Source organism: Equus asinus, chromosome 24 (genome assembly GCF_041296235.1).
Source record: "Equus asinus isolate D_3611 breed Donkey chromosome 24, EquAss-T2T_v2, whole genome shotgun sequence".
NCBI classification, from domain to species: Eukaryota; Metazoa; Chordata; class Mammalia; order Perissodactyla; family Equidae; genus Equus; species Equus asinus.
In genome coordinates this window covers 44733364-44755258 of record NC_091813.1, presented here as the reverse complement: position 1 = coordinate 44755258, position 21895 = coordinate 44733364, and the positions used below count along the sequence as shown (strand labels likewise).

At 37.7% G+C, this 21895-nt stretch overlaps 1 protein-coding gene across 8 annotated transcripts in view; it reads left to right on the top strand.

The window, feature by feature from the left end:
* SESN1 (sestrin 1) overlaps nucleotides 1-21895 on the top strand; it is a 110983-nt gene that overhangs the window by 8880 nt on the left and 80208 nt on the right. For 2 of the 8 annotated variants that reach the window (XM_070496722.1, XM_070496724.1), the window contains exon 2: nucleotides 5431-5486. The exons of 5 other annotated variants lie outside the window; for them this stretch is intronic. The gene's annotated coding sequence lies outside the window, so the exon portion shown is untranslated. Of the gene's footprint in view, nucleotides 1-4673; nucleotides 4740-5430; nucleotides 5487-21895 lie in introns of all 8 variants that reach the window. One more of the 8 variants, XM_070496723.1, reaches the window with a different exon arrangement.

The window sequence follows — 21895 nt, the reverse complement described above, 5'->3', positions numbered from 1 at the left end:
ATGATGTTTATTCAGTTTTGTTGATGACAGGTTCTGAGTATAAGAATTGAAATTTTATTGAGACAAGATAGACTTACCATTGAACCCAGTGAATTATTTCTTCTCATTTCATTCATATACTTGTTGTGATGTTTATTCAGTTTTGTTGATGACAGGTTCTGAGTATAAGAATTGAAATTTTATTGAGACAAGATAGACTTACCATTGAACCCAGTGAATTATTTCTTCTCATTTCATTCATATACTTGTTGTGATGTTTATTCAGTTTTGTTGATGACAGGTTCTGAGTATAAGAATTGAAATTTTATTGAGACAAGATAGACTTACCATTGAACCTAGTGAATTATTTCTTCTCATTTCATTCATATACTTGTTGTGATGTTTATTCAGTTTTGTTGATGACAGGTTCTGAGTATAAGAATTGAAATTTTATTGAGACAAGATAGACTTACCATTGAACCCAGTGAATTATTTCTTCTCATTTCATTCATATACTTGTTGTGATGTTTATTCAGTTTTGTTGATGACAGGTTCTGAGTATAAGAATTGAAATTTTATTGAGACAAGATAGACTTACCATTGAACCTAGTGAATTATTTCTTCTCATTTCATTCATATACTTGTTGTGATGTTTATTCAGTTTTGTTGATGACAGGTTCTGAGTATAAGAATTGAAATTTTATTGAGACAAGATAGACTTACCATTGAACCCAGTGAATTATTTCTTCTCATTTCATTCATATACTTGTTGTGTACCTACTATATGTGAAACATTCTGCTTATCTGTCTTCTGACATGTCAGAGAAAAGGCTGTTTCACTTAACTTTAATCATGATTCTACTTAAAAACAAAAGAAGAAGCTTGTATTTTCTTTTTCTTGATTTATTTTATTTTCTAACCATCTATTTTAAATATACAGTCTCACATTGACAGAAATATTACCTCAAAATGGCTTAAAGATCTTGTTGTATTTTCTTTATCAGCCATATGCTCATGAATAAATTAACCTCTGTAGTCTCAGTTTCCTCATCTGTGAATTGACATAATTTTACTATCTACCTTGTGATGTGATCATAAAAATTAAAGGAGATCATATTGGTAAAGCATTTTGTAAATGTCAATGTACTGCACAGATTTCACTATGAATAAACTCTTTGAAGCTGTTTACTTATCTGTAAAAGGAGGATAATAATAATACCAATCTCACAGGGTAGTTTTGAGAATTAAATGAACACGTAAACCATGTAGAAGTGGGCCTGGTACATAGTCAGTGCTCAATAAACGTTGACGATGATGATGATGAAGAAGAACTTGATCTAGGTCTTTTAGCATTTTTTTTAAAGATTGGCACCTGACCTAACAACTGTTGCTGATCTTTTTTTCCCCTGCTTTTTCTCCCCAAATCCCCCCAGTACATAGTTGCATATTTTTTTCTAGTTGTGGGTTGTGGGATGCCACCTCAGCATGGCCTGATGAGTGGTGCCATGTCCGCACCCAGGAGCCAAACCGGTGAAACCCTGGACCACTGAAGCGGAACGTGCAAACTTAACCACTCCGCCACAGGGCCAACCCCCTAGAGTTTAGAATTTTTATGTTACTTTCATACAGCCCACACTTTGTCTCTACATATATTAACACCCCTAAATGCCTTTTGTACACTAAATTTTAATAAATTAGCTGATTAATGCTGATGTCCAACTTTATCATTGGATGCTTCCAACCACCCACTGCCCCAGGACAAGTATTGGACTTGCCCAGAGGTTTGCCCCAGGGTTGATGGCAGATCTGCAGCATCCATCTCCTCCTTGGAGTCCAACACCATTCTGGTATGTCAGTGTGCTACCAGCAGTGAAGGGTCGCAGGCAGGCAGCAGCATGTGTCATCCAGGTGGTCAGGTGCCCATGGAGAGGCCTGTGCTTCAGTACCTGGACAGCACTAGAGGATAATGGTCAACATCATGGGCTTTGAAGTTAGTCAGACCTGGCTTTCAGTGCCGTTCTGCCAAACTCTATGACCTTGGGCAAGTTACATAACAAACTCTATGACTGTGGGCCAGTTACATAACCTCCTCACTTCCTTCGCAGAGTTGTGAGGATTAAATGAGCTAACGTGTAGTGCTTACTGGAACGCAGTAAGCACTCATTGACTGTTAACTATTAGTATTCTATTTGGCCCCCACAGTGCGATGGGGGAGAGGAGATGGGAGTTGAGCCCTCTGGCACAATATGCCCTTTACACTCCCCCAATTCTTTGGGCAACTGGGAAAGTTTCACCTACTTTCCAGGTTCCCTGACCTTAGGGAATAGCACCCTAGAGGAAATAGCACCTCTGGGAACCAAATTAAGGACTTTATAAATATTGTTTTAGCTCTCCAGGAACTGGATTCCTCCCTTGACAACATGTTAGTCTATTATTCTACCTATGAACATTTGACTTTCAAATACATCTTCAAGGACACATAATATAGGAAAACAAGTGATGGCTTGTTTGCCAGTGTTGTCAGTAAGCAACTGAATTTTCTGTGCCTGGTTGGTTCATGTGTGATACTTTAGGCGAATTATCTACTGCGGAGACCACTTGCCTTGAAGGTCTACTGAGGAGATTAGAGCTGCACTATCCATGTTCCTACTCTGCTTCCTTCAGGGGGAGCCTGACATCTGAAGCAGAAAGACCCCAAATCAGTCCTTTCACTCCTGCCAGGTAACTGGCCCAGCCTAGACTGCTTGATATGATTAAGAACAAAATAAGCAAAGATTACATTACCAAAAAGATACTACAGAAGAGGTAACAGGACTTGGAGAGATTTTGTACCATGTTTGATTTCTTGAATTTGCTTATTTGCATGTGGCAGGAGTCTTTGCATTCCTCCTGAGCTCCCGTGCCTGTCCTCCTTATAATCTGTTGTGGCATTGGGACCAAGTTATCTTAAGTCATCTTCAGCAGTCTCTTAATCGTTCTAGTTTTGTACACTTATACTTTTGAATGTAGTAAGAATAGGCATTCTGTATGCAAAGCCTAGTTCTTAACTCTTTTCATATATTAATGCATTCAATCTTCACATAAACCTGTGAGAGTAATTATTATCCCCATTTTATGCATCGGGAAATGTCAAAGCCCAGATAGGTTAAATAACTTGCCCAAGGTATGTCAGCTGGTAGGAGGAGGAGCCAGGTTTCACACCCCGGCCATGGGACTCCAGAGTCCATGCTTTTCACCATTATACTATATTATCTGAATAAAAATTTAATGTAAGGTTCATAACGGTGAAAATATATATTACTTTCTTTTCCAAATTATTTTTCCTTTAGGATGAAGTGTAAAACTTTGGTGTTTCTAGGGGAAACCACATTCTCAGATGTTATTAAATTGCATATCAAATTCTTTTTTAAACCCTGACCCATCTTGAGATTGCATTTGAACCCTGCTGAATCTTCATGTTTCACTGTGATATGTAATTTTCATTATGTTGTCATTATAAATTTCAGCAAGGAGGCTCTGGATTGTGATCTTGGAAATATGATGTCTAAAAGGCTTATCTTTACACTAAGAGATTACCAAGTAAGATGATTTCTTTAGTGAACTGCTTAAAAGAAAATTTGGTATATTTCCATGAGTAATAGACTCAAGATTAGCTTTGAATGTTAAAAGAGCATTTGCCTAGCTAGTTCATTGTTGCCATGACAGTGCTGGCAGTGCGAGTGTTGTAGTAACTCCTTGCAATGATCTTATTTTAGACCCTAACGTTTGCAGGGCTGAACATCCCCTTCCCCGCCCCACAAGCAACTCTAGTGGAAAAGTACTGGTTTTATAATGCTTCTGGCTTTGTAGCTGAAAGACTGCACTATTGTAGGCTTAAAAAAAATAGTGTAGGAGTGTTGAGTATTTTTCCTGTGGATTATGAATGTTTGAAATTTCCCAAAATACGGTGTTGCGTTACATGTCATACAGCAAGTTGTTTACAGCTAAAAAGAAAAGGGGCCTCAATTGTCGTTTTAGAAATCAAGCCCAGATTGTATCATTACATTGAGCTCATATAGAAATCATTTTTCCATTTGTATGTCTCCCATGAATACTTGAAAGTCTTTGGATTCTTTTATTCAGTCATTATGGAAAATTATCATTAGAACCATAAAGAATTGTGTTTAAATAGTATAAAAAAGTAACTTCTTGTCCTTTCCATAATTCAACATTTATCTAATCAAATTGGAACATTTTAATCTTGATTTCTTAAATTGTGAACTAACCTGTTATATAATGATTTTAAGAAATTACCCAATTTGAACTGTGTACTTAAACTAACATAATTGTTGAGGCATTTTTAACTTTGTTGCTTAAATGTTATAAATTAGATTTTAAAATACTTCATTGATATTTTCTAATTGTAAAGCCCCTTATAACTATATTGTTAAGCACAAAATATTTTTAAACCCATAATAGTGCCAATCTGTATACTTTTGCATACTATTTGTTAGGTCAGAGTTTTGGTATCTATGGCATGTGCACTAAAAATCTGGTATGGAATGATGAAACAAAATGATTTTGGCAACAAACATTGTCAAAGAAGAAGGAAAATCTAAGTACTATACTTCCTTCATTAGTGACAACTACTAACAAATGATTACATTTGCTTTTTTCCTAAAGGCTCCATTAAAACCTTCATTCATCTTCCTTAGATGCTGAAGATTTAATCAAATCTTGCATGATTGGGCCTGTACTGAGTATTGGAATATGGATGTCAGGCAAGCTCTTTTCTTTCTTTTTTCAGTTTAACGTATAAAAATAATTTTTTAGGGGCTGGCCCGGTGGCGCAGCAGTTCACTTCGCACGTTCCTATTCTCAGCGGCCTGGGGTTCGCTGGTTCAGATCCCAGCTGCAGACATGGCACCACTTGGCACGCCATGCTGTGGTAGGCATCCCACATATAAAGTAGAGGAAGATGGGCACGGATGTTAGCTCAGGGCCTGGCTTCCTCAGCAAAAGAAGAGGAGGACTGGCAGTAGTTAGCTCAGAGCTAATCTTCCTCAAAAAAAAAATAAATTAAAAAATAATAATAATTTTCTAAACAAAAATTTGACCCCAAGCTAGAGTTGTATTTGGCTTTTCCACCAAACCATAAGTGTTTTAATCTTGATTTTATTTTATTATTGCCTTTCGTGCATTTTATTATAGTTTCCTTAGTGGTAATTATTCCAATAAGGAGGTATCTAATTCCAGCCTACACTCGTCTTTGATGGCTCCTTTGAATTTGGGAGTAGGTGTGTAGTAAAATGTGAAGAGTCAAACCTTAAGATAAATATTCTGTCATTTTAGCACTACATATTTATGTTAAATGCTTTTTATGGTTGGAATGAATCTAAATTACAGTTATCTCTTTTTCCTTTGTTAAAATACTTAATAACAAGGTTATTGTTTTTTTCCTGAATACAACAGCACCTCTAGCTGACTTCCCTCTCCATCGAAGGCCGAAATGAGTATACTTTTTTAAAGTAAGAATTCATTTTAAATCTTTCTTTGTGCCTGACACTTTTCTGACACAAAGGGGGGATATAAAAAGAAGTAGAAGACAGCCACTCCCCTTAAGAATTTTGCAGTGATTTAGGGAAGAAAGTTTAAGAACAAATCAAGATTGTGACTAAAAATGTTAAATTTTATGGCAATATGTTGACAACAGTGCAGCTGTTGGTGGGAGAGTGTGTACATCGTAATTCCACAACCAGGAAATCATCTCAAAAAGATTTTTGTATGATGATAATCACTATAGAGCTATTTATGATATAGATGTATTATCAATATGTATTTTCATATGTAAGTGTGTAATAATCTAAATATCAAATAAATTATGGATTATTTAAATTATAATAGATCTGTATAAAATACTATTGTACAGTTATTAAAATTGTTTTAAAATATATTTTGTAAGAAAAAAAATTATATATTTAAGTAGAAAAGCAACTTTTAAAGTAGTATGCCAAATATATATATTCTTATAGAGAGGGAAAAAAGTCAGGAAACCTGCATATACCAAAATATTAATCATAGTTCTCTTTTAGAGGTGAGATTATTGGAGATTTAAATTTTTCTTTTTATAATAATAATTATTAATCAATAATTTTATTGAGTGCTTACTATATGCCAGGCATTGTAATAAGCATTTTACATATAAAATTTGCAAAATTTCAGGTGAGTTACAGGTTTTGAGGAAGATATCTTCCCAAAACGAAACAAATGTACAAATATGAATGCATCTACTCACTGTAAAATTAGATTAAGTTTCTGATTTATTTAGCCAAGGATACAGGAAATTCTCAAAAGCTAGACTTTCTCATTGAGAAGAAGCACTTACAGCCTGCCTGCGTGCTGCTTTCCTTGGCCCCCAGGGCTCCTAAGGGGGTGCACCCGCTGGTGACACTCGATCCCACCAGATCTACAAAACTCAACTCTTGCTATACTGTTGCCTTTTTATATTTGGGGTTTACAACCACATTCTGGAAGAATTTGTACAAACTATCTATGCACTTTCTTTGAAGGCCTAGTTACCTGCAATATCTAATTTTATATCTATAACAATTCTGTGAGTTGAGTTTTGCATTTTATAGATGAGGAAACAGATAAATTAAGTAACTTAACTCAAGTGGTGAATATTGAGAGTGAGGACACATGTCTGACTCTTTAGTCTATGTTCTTAACCACTAATCTGTTTTCCTATAGTCTCCTTTTTTTTTGCGATGAGCATGTATTACTTTTATATTGGAAAACACTTAAAATCAATGTGGAAAAATTATATGCTATATAGAGTGTTATAGTAATTCAGAACAAGGAAAGATCAGGATGGGTTGGGATAATAGAGACAGCTTAATGGAGCAAATAAACTTTTAATGTAATAATTAACTTTTCTTCTCAGCTCATCTGTTTGTTTACACAAGTGTACACTGCTTCTACCCCCAACATGCCCAAACCAGACCTCTGCTGACTGGCTGGAAGTAATTAATGCACTGTTGTACTTTCCTGCAGACTAAGTTTTGGCCTCATTTTTGTTTCCTTTTTGTGGCCCCCTTTTATTTTCCTTTCGCCATCTGTCAGTGCATGTATGAACATGCAGCTATGACTTTTGTCAAAGCTCCTTCTCACTGCAGTGTCGGGCTTTATAAATAAAACAGTTTGGCAGTTTACATGTGGTAGTAGCATCATAATTTAAAGATTGAGATGGCTAAAAGAAAGCTGTACAAATTCTTTAATTATATTTAAAAAATCATTGAAAGGAAGTGGAACTAGAATCTTGAGTCTCATGAAATGAATTAACCTTACAGCATAAACTAGGGGCTGATGTTCAACCAGTATAGCAATACTTGTTAAAATACTGACATATTTTCATACCAAGTGGCAAATAGTAAATAGAAACTGCAAAAAGCAGTAAAATTAATAACACATAGTCAGGATGGGTGGTTTATCTTAGAAACTATACATGCACTTAGATTCTAAGCTGTTGCGGTCACTGAAGCACGGAGTTAGGACGTTTGCTCAGATATCCTATTATTTATTTCAGATGTTGATGGTACACAAGCCCTTGGGTGGGAGAGAGAGACCAGGCAGGTCAACTGCCCTCAAAAAAAGTGCCCAATTGTGCCAAGGGGAGAAGCAGAGTCCAGGCTTAGGTGGTGACTGGGGAGGCTGCCACAAGCCATCACTTTTGCCTTCATTTGTTCATCAGAAGCAAGTCACTAGATCCAGCCCATACTCAAGGGGAGCAGTTTATACAAGAGTCAATACTAGGAGGCAGAGATCATTGGGAGCCATTTTAAAAGCAGCCTACTGCAACAGCATATCTCCTGAAGCTAGGGGCTGGGCAGAGTGGGCCTCCCTACATATTGTGAAGACAGTTGTGATCTAGGTTATATGCCCAGGAACCTAATTAATGTCTAGAAAAGAGTATAGTTCAGCAAGTAATAGTATGAGCCCAGGCTCTGCCCCCTCCCCACTCTTTCAACCAGTCTCTGGATAAAGGAGCCTCACACCAGCCTGGCCAATGGATGCTCCTCCTCAGGCCCTGCTCCCTCACAAGCTGAGGCCCACCAAGGCTCAGTTGGAGAGGCCAGCCCACCTGCATCTAGCAGCTTCCTGATCTTCCTCTTCCTTCTCCTCTTCTTCCCATGATTCTTCTGTCCCCCATTATTCTTGTGCAATCCTAGGAAATTCCCTGCTTCCCATTATTTGTACTAAAAGTAAAACAGCATTTGTCCAAAAGGTGGGAAGTGGCAGACAGCTTTCTTTTTTCATCATTTAATGATTATCTAATGAGCTGTGACTCAAATCTCAGCTGTGTCTATGATTTGAGGGGAAAAGAGAGTTAAAAATAAAGCCCACAACTTTTATGAGCATTCTCAAATGAATAATGAATGAGATTAAACATCGTTGCAAACCCACATTTCTATCCAAATCTCCCAAACTCAAGTTGGTATACTTTACTATCAATTTAGTGGAATCTGAAAGGGAACAGATGGAATAATTTATCTTTTTATATTTTATAAGCCCCAATCTTTATAGATTTTGGCTATTGCAGAACCAGACCAAAATGATTACATAACTGACAGCAATTTTTTAAAAATGTTACCCTGTGAATACAATGTTACGTTGAGGCTAGGGCTTTTCAAATGCAGGGAAGCTCTTAATTTTAGTTTAAAAAACATCATTATTTATCATTTTCTCATATTTTGTTTTTAATATCTTGGCCAAATATTTGATTAAAATTGGAATATTTTTCCCATGTATATTTTAAATCTAGGAAATATACATATAATCTCCACTGCTAACAGTCGTTATCTTTGGGCCACGTTTATGCTTTTCTGCATTTTTCCAAAATCTTTATAATGAGTACTTTTGTTTCTTCTAATAGGACCAGAAAAAGACGTCATTAAAAAGAAAATAAGCTCAAATACACTGCTCTCTATTCCTAACGGAATGACCTTTATGATAAGTAGAACTTCAATATATACTCTGAAATAAATTTCTTCTAATATAGTATATACTAATTTTAAAAGCTGCAATTCTTTAATTTTCTTTAGAAATACCTTTCTTTCAAAGACTTTGGCTGCTGATAGAACAGATTTTTTCCTAATGGATTTGGCATTTGTATCTTTTTTTTCCTTTGTTCATCACACTGGATGAAAATTTACTCCAAATTCTCAGCTTGTAGCTTTGTGAGCACTAGATGGCACTCTAGCTCAACCAAAATCTAGTTCATCTGTCATGTTTTGTTGCTATGGGCCTGAGGGGAAGATTTGGGTGTGCAACGTAAGGATGCTTATGTTTCCATTTTGTTTTAGAGGGAGAGAGTTTGGGGGGAAACGGAAAATTTCCAAGTTTAAATAGCTGAGCTTAACTGGTTCAGTTTTTCTATCTATCCAGAAATAACCATTTTTATAACAACGATGTCAGTCATTCATTCCACAGTATTTATTGAGCACCTACTATCTTTAGGCACTGTTCTAGGCACTACATGCATCAGTGGGCAAATGAGTTAAAAATTGCTACCTTTATAGAGCTTACATTCTAGTGCTTGAATTTTTTTTTTCCAGTTGCCATTCTAAGCCTTGTACTTGCAGTCACCCATTAACTTACCCATTTGGTAAGAGAAAGCTGAGGCACAGAGAGGTTATCTAACTTGCCCCTGTTCACCTAGCTAGTGTATGGGGCAGAGCTGGGATTTAAACTCAGGCATTTGGGTCTCCAGAGTTTGTTCTATTAATCTCAACACTATAATGCATCTCAAAACTAAAGAATATTTTACTGTTGATTCTGTTGAATGCAAACAATATAAATTTACATATGTATTTATAATTGTTCCTAGATCTATTCAATTCAAATGTTATTGCCATTTTTTTATTGAAAAAATGATGACTAAATAAAATGCCTATTTTTTATGATTCTATAGTCAACTACTGTATTGTCTTAGCTCTCTTTTAGGATAATGTAGATCAAGTCACTAACACATCTGGCCTTGTTTAAGTATATGTTTAAGCATCCTTATATCCCTATTTACTTTAAGCTTCTTGTATTAGCCATGTAATAATTTGGATATGTTGTGTTAATGAGAGCTCTACCAGATTGTGATTCAGTTATTGTATAATGAAACATGGGACATCAAACATCAAAAGTTTCTGTTTTGTTTGCCTCATTGCTCCACTATGGCATTTTAATTTTAGTAGTACTCTGTTTATAAAAAAATAGTCAACAATACACTATGAAACTGAAGAATGATACAGAACCTTAAATAATTTCTTAGTAGTCTGGGGATGCATTTCATGATTTGGGGGAGAAGGAGGGGCAAATTAACCTTCCTTTAAAAACAGTTGCATGTGACTTAGGATAATTTACAATTATATTTGTATTTCCCAAGGCCTAGAATTGTATTCAACAACACACTTGTAAGCCACTGAGCACAGAGGGAAAATCAGCCACCATAGAACAAAAATATTGATGACTAATTCACTTACAGGTAATCAATAAATAAAACTTGCCTTCAAGGAAGCTGAAATAAGTAGTTCTTAACAGCTAGCTAGGCCCTTATTCTTTTTTGCTGCAGAACTGTTTTAAGATGGTATAACTATGTTTTTGATATGCTAATAATTAGAGTTAACTGTCTTTTAATTAAATGAAATAATTAGTCAAAGAGAATCCCTCTTGTTCACCAGGGAGTAGAAGGCAGTTTTCAGAGCAGAGGTTTCTTTTGGCAGGTTACAATTTAAGGGTTCTCAAATTGAGGATTGTGGTGTTTCCAGGAGCCTGTGTGTCCCTTAAACTGGGTGCAAACTTGTGTAGACTTAACGAGCATTTCTCTTGGGAGAGAGCCCAAATTTTATCAGATTTCCAAAGAGATTGTAACCCCAAAGATTAAGAACTGCTGGTAAAAGTAGAGTGATCTACTGCATATTAAACTTTTTCCCCTTAACTTTAAAGAAAAGCTTAAGTGATTGAAATTTGGAAGTTTTAAACCAACAAAGGGAAAATTTTGTTGATTCAATGTTAGTTTATCCCTCTTGGTCTGCTGATCCTCTTGTTGTGTGTCTGGTGATATTGATACTTGAATTACTTATATTTGTCATAAACTGGCAGGCCCAACCTGGCAGTTCAGAGGTTAACAGTTCAAGTCTTACTTGAAGAGTGTTAAGATACAGGGAGCCCAGCTGAGCACAGCAGAGCTCCGCCCTCAGGTAACATGAGCAAGAAATACCTACTTGCAAGCCACTGAGATTTTCTGGTTGTGTTTTGCCTCGGCAAAAGCTAATTAATACAGAAATTGGTAATAGCCAGACCACCAGGGTCCATATCGTTCTGCCAGCTGTCTAACCTTGAGCAAGCTACTTAACATCTCTAAGCTTCAGTTTTATCATCTACAAAATAAGACAACAGCACCTCATATCAATGAGATAATACTACCTTGCTCTTTAAGGTACTCAGCACAGTGGCTGCCTTAGTGCTTAGTACAGCAAAAAACCTTAAATCTATCCTTGTATATGCCTCAGTTGCCCAAAATAGCACCTCTTCTTACCGCCTAGCTCCTCATCGTGACTTACTTTTCTTCTTAGCCCAAACACTTTTATTTATTTACTTGTTGATTCTGTCTGCCCTGTTAGGTTGTAAGCTCCGTGAAGATGGAGACTTTTTTTGTTCACTGCTGTGCTTTCTAGGCAGTGCTAGCACATACAAACAGATGTCCAATAAATATTTGTTGAATGAATGAATAAATGTTAGCTATTATTATTACTTGGCAATTTCTGTCCACCCTCTCTCCAATCTGCCTGGACCAGCTGCAGCTTCTTTTTTTTTTTTTTTTTACCACTTTTTTTTTTTATTAATGTTATGATAGATTACAACCTTGTGAGATTTCAGTTGTACATTTTTGTTAGTCATGTTGTGGGTACACCACTTCCCCCTCTGTGCCCTCCCCCCACCCCCCCTTTTCCCTGGTAACCACCGATCAGATCTCCTTATCAATATACTAATTTCCACCTATGAGTGGAGTCATATAGAGTTCGTCTTTCTCTGACTGGCTTATTTCGCTTAACATAATACCCTCGAGGTCCATCCACGTTGTTGTGAATGGGCCAATTTTGTCTTTTTTTATGGCTGAGTAGTATTCCATTGTGTATATATACCACATCTTCTTTATCCAATCATCAGTTTCTGGGCATGTAGGCTGGTTCCACGTCTTGGCTATTGTAAATAATGCTGCGATGAACATAGGGGTGCAACGGACTCTTGAGATTTCTGATATCAGGTTCTTAGGATAGATACCCAGTAATGGGATGGCTGGGTCATAGGGTATTTCTATTTTTAACTTTTTGAGAAATCTCCATACTGTTTTCCATAGTGGCTGTACCAGTTTGCATTCCCACCAACAGTGTATGAGGGTTCCTTTTTCTCCACAACCTCTCCAACATTTGTCACTCTTGGTTTTGGATGTTTTTGCCAATCTAACGGGTGTAAGGTGATATCTTAGTGTAGTTTTGATTTGCATTTCCCTGATGATTAGCGATGATGAACATCTTTTCATGTGTCTATTGGCCATATTCATATCTTCTTTTGAGAAATGTCTGTTCATGTCCTCTGCCCATTTTTTGATCGGGTTGTTTGTTTTTTTGTTGTTAAGCAGTGTGAGTTCTTTGTATATTATGGAGATTAACCCTTTGTCGGATAAGTGGCTTGTAAATATTTTTTCCCAATTAGTGAGCTGTTTTTTTGTTTCAATCCTGTTTTCCCTTGCCTTGAAGAAGCTCTTTAGTCTGATGAAGTCCCATTTGTTTATTCTTTCTATGGTTTCCCTCAACTGAGGAGTTACAGTGTCCGAAAAGATTCTTTTGAAACTGATGTCAAAGAGTGTACTGCCTATATTCTCTTCCAAAAGACTTATTGTCTCAGGCCTAATCTTTAGGTCTTTGATCCGTTTTGAGTTTATTTTGGTGTGTGGTGAAAAAGACTGGTCAATTTTCAATCTTTTGCATGTGGCTGTCCAGTTTTCCCAGCACCATTTGTTGAAGAGACTTTCTTTTCTCCATTGTAGGCCCTCTGCTCCTTTGTCGAAGATTAGCTGCCCATAGATGTGTGGTTTTATCTCTGGGCTTTCAATTCTGTTCCATTGATCTGCGGACCTGTTTTTGTACCAGTACCATGCTGTTTTGATCACTGTAGCTTTGTAGTATGTTTTGAAATCAGGGATTGTGATTCCGCCGGCTTTGTTTTTCTTGCTCAGGATTGCTTTAGCAATTCGTGGTCTTTTGTTGCCCCATATGAATTTTAGGATTGTTTGTTCAATATCTGTGAAGAATGTTCTTGGGATTCTGATTGGGATAGCATTGAATCTGTATATTGCTTTAGGTAGTATGGACATTTTAACTATGTTTATTCTTCCAATCCATGTGCAAGGAATGTCTTTCCATCTCTTTATGTCATCGTCAATTTCTTTCAAGAAAGTCTTGTAGTTTTCATTGTATAGATCCTTCACTTCCTTGGTTAAGTTTATCCCAAGGTATTTTATTCTTTTCGTTGCAATTGTGAATGGGATTGAGTTCTTGAGTTCTTTTTCTGTTAGTTCATTGTTAGTGTATAGAAATGCTACTGATTTATGCACGTTAATTTTATACCCTGCTTCTTTGCTGTAGTTGTTGATTATTTCTAGTAGTTTTTCTGTGGATTCTTTGGGGTTTTCTATATATAAGATCATGTCGTCTGCAAACAATGAGAGTTTTACTTCTTCGTTACCTATTTGGATTCCTTTTATTTCTTTTTCCTGCCGAATTGCTCTGGCCAGCACCTCCAGTACTATGTTGAATAGGAGTGGTGAAAGTGGGCACCCTTGTCTTGTTCCTGTCCTCAGAGGGATGGCTTTCAGTTTTTGTCCATTGAGTATGATGTTGGCTGTGGGTCTATCATATATGGCCTTTATTATGTTGAGGTACTTTCCTTCTATACCCATTTTACTGAGGGTTTTTATCATAAATGGGTGTTGGATCTTGTCGAATGCTTTCTCTGCATCTATTGAGATGATCATGTGGTTTTTGTTTTTCATTTTGTTGATGTAGTGAATCACGTTGATTGACTTGCGGATGTTGAACCATCCCTGTGTCCCTGGTATAAATCCCACTTGATCATGGTGTATAATCTTTTTGATGTATTGCTGTAATCAGTTTGCCAAAATTTTGTTGAGGATTTTTGCATCTATGTTCATCAGTGATATCGGTCTGTAGTTCTCCTTCTTTGTGTTGTCCTTGTCAGGTTTGGGGATCAGGGTGATGTTGGCTTCATAGAATGTGTTAGGGAGTTCTCCATCTTTCTCAATTTTCTGGAACAGTTTGAGGAGAATAGGTATTAAGTCTTCTTTGAATGTTTGGTAGAATTCTCCAGAGAAGCCGTCTGGTCCTGGACTCTTATTTTTGGGGAGGTTTTTGATTGCCATTTCTATTTCCTTACTTGTGATTGGCCTATTCAGATTCTCCATTTCTTCCTGATTCAGTTTGGGGAGATTGTAGGAGTCTAGGAATTTGTCCATTTCTTCCAGGTTGTTCAATTTGTTGGCATATAGTTTTTCATAGTATTCTCTTATGATCTCTTGTATTTCATTGGTATCTGTTGTGATTTCTCCTCTGTCATTCCTGATTTTATTAATTTGCGCTTTCTCTCTTCTTTTCTTGGTGAGTCTGGCTAGGGGTTTGTCAATTTTGTTAATTCTTGCGAAGAACCAACTCTTTGTTTCATTGATCCTTTCTATTGTCTTTTTTGTTTCAATATCGTTTATTTCTGCTCTTATTTTTATTATTTCCCTCCTTCTACTGACTCTGGGCTTTGTTTGTTCTTCTTTTTCTAGTTCTGTTAGGTGTCGTTTGAGGTTGCTTATGTGAGCTTTTTCTTGTTTAGTGAGGTGAGCCTGTATTGCGATGAATTTCCCTCTTAGGACTGCTTTTGCTGCATCCCAAATGGTTTGGTATGTTGTGTTCTCATTTTCATTAGTCTCCAGATAAAGTTTGATTTCTTCTTTAATTTCTTCAATGATCCATTGTTTGTTGAGAAGCGTGTTGTTTAGTCTCCACATTTTTGCACCTTTCTCTGCTTTTTTCTTGTGGTTGATTTCTAGTTTAATAGCGTTATGATCAGAAAAGATGCTTGATATTATTTCAACTCTCTTGTATTTATTGATGTTTGCTTTGGTTCCCAAAATATGGTCAATCCTTGAGAATGTTCCATGTGCACTTGAGAAGAATGTGTAACCTGCTGTTTTTGGATGAAGTGTTCTATATATATCTATTAAGTCCATCTGGTCTAATTTTTCATTTAATTCTATTATTTCCTTGTTGATTTTCTGTCTGGATGTTCTGTCCATTGGTGTTAATGGTGTGTTGAGGTCCCCTACTATTATTGTATTGTTGTTGATGTCTTATTTTAGTTCTATTAAGAGTTTCTTTACAAATTTTGGTGCTCCTGTGTTGGGTGCGTATATATTTATAAGTGTTATGTCTTCTTGGTGGAGAGTCCCTTTTATCATTATATACTGTCCCTCTTTATCTTTCTTTATCTGTTTTGCTTTGAAATCTACCTTGTCTGATATTAGTATAGCGACACCTGCTTTCTTTTGTTCATTATTAGCTTGGAGTATTGTTCTCCATCCCTTCACTCTGAGTCTGTGTTTGTCTTTGGGGCTGAGGTGTGTTTCCTGGAGGCAGCATATTGTTGGATCTTGTTCTTTGATCCATCCTGCCACTCTGTGTCTGTTGATTGGGGAGTTCAATCCATTTACATTTAGAGTGATTATTGAGACGTGGGGGCCTACCACTCCCATTTTGTGTCTTGTTTTCTGGTTTTCTTCAGTTTCCTTTGTTTCTCGTCCCATGGTTTAATCTGTTCTGATGTAGAGCTGCTACTCTCTGTTGTTGTCCTTCTACTTATCTCCTCTGCTCTTGGTTTTGTAGCCCCTTTCCTTTTTTGGATTTTTCAGGAATGAGGGTTTTCCTGAGGATTTCCTGAAGAGGAGGTTTTGTGGCAATGAACTCCCTTAATTTTTGTTTATCTGGGAAAGTTTTTATTTCTCCATCGTATTTGAAGGATATTTTCGCTGGGTAGAGAATTCTCAGCTGTAGATTTTTGTCCTTCAGATTTTTGAATATATCATTCCACTCTCTTCTAGCCTGTAAAGTTTCTGCTGAGGAATCTGCTGATAGCCTGATGGGGGTTCCTTTGTAGGTTAGTTTCTTTTGCCTGGCTGTCCTTAGTATTTTCTCCTTGTCGTTGACTTTTGCTAGCTTCACTACTATATGCCGTGGAGTTGGTCTTCTTGCATTGATAAAGTTTGGAGATCTATTGGCTTCTGTCACCTGAAGATCCATCTCCCTCACCAGATTTGGGAAGTTCTCAGCCATTATTTCTTTGAATAGGCTTTCTGCCCCTTTCTCCTTCTCTTCTCCCTCTGGTATACCTATAATCCTTACGTTGCATCTCCTAATTGTGTCTGATAATTCTCGGAGAGTTTCTTCATTTCTTTTTAGTCTTGCTTCTCTCTCCTCCTCTGCCTGCAGCAATTCTATATTGCCATCTTCCAAATTGCTAATTCTTTCCTCCATATTATCGGCCCTACTGTTCAGAGCATCTAGATTTTTCTTAATCTCCTCTATTGTGTTCTTCATTTCCAATATTTCTGTTTGGTTCTTCTTTATCGTATCAAACTCTTTTGTGACATAGCTCCTGAACTCGTTGAGTTGTCGGTCAGAACTCTCTCTTAACTCATTGAGAATTTTAATGATGGCTGTTTTGAAGTCATCATCATTTAGGTTATATATCTCATTTTCTTTGGGATTGTTTTCTGTGTATTTGTTACTTTCTTTCTGTTCTGGAGATTTAATGTATTTTTTCATATTGCTTGATGTTGTTGATTTGTGCCTCCGCATGGAGATAGAGTTTAGTTACTCCTTTCACTTGTTTCAGCTGCTGCGGTGGGGGAGCAGCTGTTTATACTGCACCAACCAGGAACCCTGTCCGCAGTTGCTAACTGGGCCTGGGCCCCTCCTCGTAGCCACAGTGGCCCTTTGGATTCCCTCCTCTGCCATGGGGGCCATCACAGGGGGGCTTCAGGCTGCTGGTGCCTACTGTTGCAGCCCACCTAGATGTGCTCTCTCCTTGGGGTCTGCAACGGTGTTATGGGCTTTTCCAGCGGCCAGGGGTGGGATCACTTATATTTGTCTCTCCGTTGCTGTCGGCACCCACAAAATCTCACTTGTCCTCTATGGGTCGCAGGAGAGCTATTGGCATCTTCTACAGTCTGTGGTTAGTTCACCTAGCTATGCTGCTTTTGCCCTGGGGTCTTCCAGCCTTGTGGCTGGCGGCTGGGTGCCTTCTACTGGTGCTGTGCAGAGGCTTTCCCTAAGGCTGCTGTGGGCCTGTAGGGTTTCCTCCTAGGCTACGAAGCTGGGTCTCTGGAACTCCCCCCAGCCCCAGTCCGCTCCGAGATCTCCGGCTATCCCTAGTCCCACGGGGCGGGCAATGGCACCAGCTGCAGCTTCTTTTTAAATGAGGTGGCTAGGCCAGGAGGAAAGTGTCTTTCCCTAACTAGGGTAGCTGAAATCATAGCTTCAAAAGGAATATTAATCTCTCATAGGCTCTCTATTCAAGCTGTCACCTACTGACCAGTGGCATCTGTATCACCTAGGAGGTTGTTAGAAATGCACAATCTTAGGCCTTATCCTAGTCCTACTGAATCAGACTTGAATCCCCAAGTGACTCTAATGCACATTATAGTTTGAGAAGCACCGTATTGACTATTTTAAGGATTTTGGATTTTATCTTAACAGTAATGGAGAACTACTAAAATATCTTAAGTTGGAGATTATGTTATCAGATTTAAAATGATCACTCTTGTGTCAGAAACAGTGGTTGTCTCTGGCAAGGGAAGACTTTTGGCTGGGGACAGAGCTGGGACCTAGGCTTTTCGCTATATGCGCTTTCTCAGGCCCACTCTGATATTGTGGGCCCTGGCCAGCATGTAACCTGTCCACTCTGTCCTCTCACCCTAACCCCACTCTCAGACCTATACCATGAAGGATGGACACCCTGCTCTCATATAAGGACTCTGTGCACACCCCACATACAGCTACCCCTTACCCACTCCCTGAGCCCAGGGGTGTGCCAATGGGCACTGTGTTCAGCCATAGGGAGGACAACCCATGTGCAGGCCCTGTGGGTGGGCTTAGCCCATTTGGGCAGACACCCCTGGGATTCAAGTACTTGGAACATGGTCTGGATGGGTAAATGCCCTAGGCTCTAGGCTCTCTGGACTCTTCACCTGTTGGAGGGATGCAGCTGTAAGAGGCCTACAGCATGTTCTCTAAAGTGCAGAGACCCCACTGTCTGGGTCTCAAGGGTGTAATGCCTTTTTTTACTTTCTATTTTCAAATGATATGAATGTATTTTGTTCAATGTGAATATGTTACCTGTATAAAAAAATAAATAAAATGGAACATTAAATTATAATAAAATAAAATCACATTGGCTCCTGTGTGGGAATGGACAGGAGGGGCAAAAGAGTGGAAGCATGAAGACCAGTTAAAAGGCCATTGCAGTGTTTCAGCAGTAGTTGCTATAATGCTTGGACCAGCATGATAGTAATGAAGATGCAGTTTCAACTAGTTTTTCATTTAAATATTTCACTGCTATGTTGTTTAGATTGCATAAACTCAGTATTACTAATTTTTTTCTTTCTTAAAGAGTGTATGGGAATTAAGCCTTCTGGCTCTTGAATATTTGAAAGTGTTTTTACCCTCAGGTTTCATTATAGTTCACTAGAATTCTAGGTTAAAATCATTTTCTCTCAGAACTGTGAAGACATTGTTCCATTGTTTTCTAGCATCTAGTGTTTATAATCAGAAGTCTTATGCCATCTCAGTCTCATTCTTCTTTATCAAACCTGTTTTTGTTTGTTTTATTTTACCTTTCTCTAGGAGCCTTGTTTTTCTTTTTTGTCCAACTTTTTTTTTTAAACCTGTTGAACAATTTAAAGAATAATGCAGTAAATACCACATACCCTTCACTTAGATTCACATATTAACATTTTGCCACAATGGCTTTCTCTATTTTTTTCTCTCCTTTTGCTGAACCTCTTGAAAGTTACAAACACCTCACCCCAAAATACTTTATCATGTGTCTCCTAAGATCAAGGATATTCTGGGAGCTTAAGATGTTTTTATTTATCCTTATATTTTTGAAATTTCATTAGTATGTGTCAGAACGTGTCTCTCCCCACCTGCCTTTAATTATTGATCCTTTGCACTTGGGCCCTTTCTATCTGAGGCTCAAATTATTCTTTTGTTCTTTCTTTTCTTCCATTACTTATCTCTGTTATATCTGTCCTTTTTGACCAAATGTTAGATAAGCCTTAAACCTTCATCTTGACCTTTTCTGGTATGTGCTTTCTTTTTTCGTCTTTTTACTTTACACCTTAGAGAGTTCCCTGAAGTCATCTGTCAAATTACAGATTTACTCTTCAGCCTGGTTGTTATTCAGTGCTTCTATTGACATGTTTATTCAGCTGTCATGTTTTTAATTTTCAAGAACTCTTTTTTGTTCCTTTCTCATAACAACCATTCTTGTATTATGAGTATTCTTTGTAATCTCTCTGAGGATGTCAATATCATTTTTAATTAGTTTCTTTTCCTCCCTGCTGTGTCAGCCAGGATCCTGGAAGGAAATGGACGGCACACTCACGTAGGGTGCCTGAAGACAGTTTAATGAAAGTGTAGGCAGAGTTAAAGGAAACCAACAAGGGATGATAAGCATTTTGGATAAGCATTTGGAGTAGCTTTTTTAACAGCTGTTAATCTCAAGAGGCATGTTACTAGAACCTGATGAGATTTAGAGCTCTAGAAGGCTGCCTGCCTAACAGGAACTGTGGCCTTCAGGAGAGGAATGTACTCACTGTTAGCCCTCAGCCTGGCAGCAGGGGAAGTGGGGGAATGAACACCCTGTCCTCCTTCCTCCTGCCCTTCAACCTGTTAGTGCCTTGCATTGGAAGAACCTAATTAATTATATGTCAGATGGCAAGGGAACCCCATGATACAGTCCACAGAGGTGAGCATTTTGAAGCACAAAACAAGGTAGAGGAGGTCAGAGAGATGATTTGGAGAGGCAAATAGAGAACATCTGGCATACCTATATTGTGTCTATTTCATGCTATTTAGGAAGACATCTTGAGTGGATTGAGGCTGTGAAAAGAGTAGCGCTTTGGGCTGATCTGGTAGAAGGCAGCAGCAAAAATAAATTGCTTTGGTGGATAGTCAAGATGAGAGCAATTGAGGGGGAAAAATTTCTCAAGATTTGAAGACTCAGAAACAAAAGAAGAGAAATGGAAGAGAAAAGTCTGGAGAGGGGATAATAAGATAGGGATATAGTCATTGGAATGAGGGTCTGCCAATATTCATATTTTCTTTGAATTTGGAAGACAGTCGTATTTAGGATCCAGTTTTAGGGAATTTTCTCTCTCCATAATTGTAACTCTTTTACCTCCAAAATGTTCATAAAAAACTTCTATACTCCATGGCCACGTGTTAGTGATGTTTGGGGGATTAATGGTGGAGTGGGCACTGTGCAGGGGGAGCGCACTGAGAGAAAAGTGGTACAGTGTAGAGGAGCCCCCAGGGACAGTGACACAATCCCCTTATGCCCAGATAGATTGGATCTTTGTGAACGGGGAGGGGAAGTTGTGATGAGTGGGGAGACATTGAGGTTCAAGTTATTTTATTGAATAATAAGGGCTGCAGGGTAGTGGGGTGTCCAGACTGCAGGCTCTTGGGGTTATATGATATTTTATTCATCAGAAATGCAGCTAAATTAAATGATATTAGAATGAAAGGTTTAAAAGAATACATTTTAAGTAAATCTGTCTAAGGAAACATAATTGATTTTGTTAATATTGCATCAGAATAGCCATGTCCAAGGAGGTAATGAGATGATGATAGCTTTTTGTGTTTTTTCCCCCAGATCTGAATGTTTCTTTTGTGTTCTGGCATCTCTTCACTACTTCAAATGTGATTATGTTTGCTGTACTCAAGTCTTCATTGACACTTGACCCAGGCAAATCCATTTTTCTCCGAATAGACTCTCTAAACCATTTAAGTTTAATGCTGTCTTTCACTATGGCAGTGTGTTCCCTTTTGGAGCAATCATTATTTCTTCTTTTATCTTTTAAAATAGTGTTTGTTTATATCTGTTAGTTATTCAAGTGATTTAGGGGTTTCCACTATTTTAGGTGTCTTCATGGACCCTTGCAGCCTCTCTTCCGCTTTGTGGTTTTAATTCTTGTTCCTTAGACTTAAGTTAACTGATTTAGAGTTGTATGACGTTCTTAATTTTATCTTATTAGGTTTTTGGTCTGCTTTTCATTGATTCTGATATTTTGGTGGTTCTGTAATAGATTTCCTAAGAATAAGCATTTAGCTTATTCCATCATCTTCCTAGAAATTTCCTTAGCTTTATTTTCTAAAATTAAATAAAAGTTGGTAAATTTCTTGGGTTTCCACTCTGCCCCTAGGTTGTTTAAGCATTTTGCCATCATTTTTCATTAGTGGCTCCTTGAGTCTCCTCCAGGACGAGTTTCTTTTCTTCATATCACACCTTCTTGAAAATAGAAGGCTATCTCGTTGACTTCTTTTGCTTCATCTTTTATTAAATTTAAATGCCATTACATAATCTCAATGCTGTGATACATGTTCAGATCTTAGTTACTCAAATTGGTCAAATTTTCCTAAGGGAAATAGAATAGACCCACATATGAGTCCTACCTATTTTCTTTTTCATCCTGTCCCAGAAGGATTCACATGCCTCTCTTGCCCCCACTACAGGGCAAAAGAGAAATAGTAACCCCTCC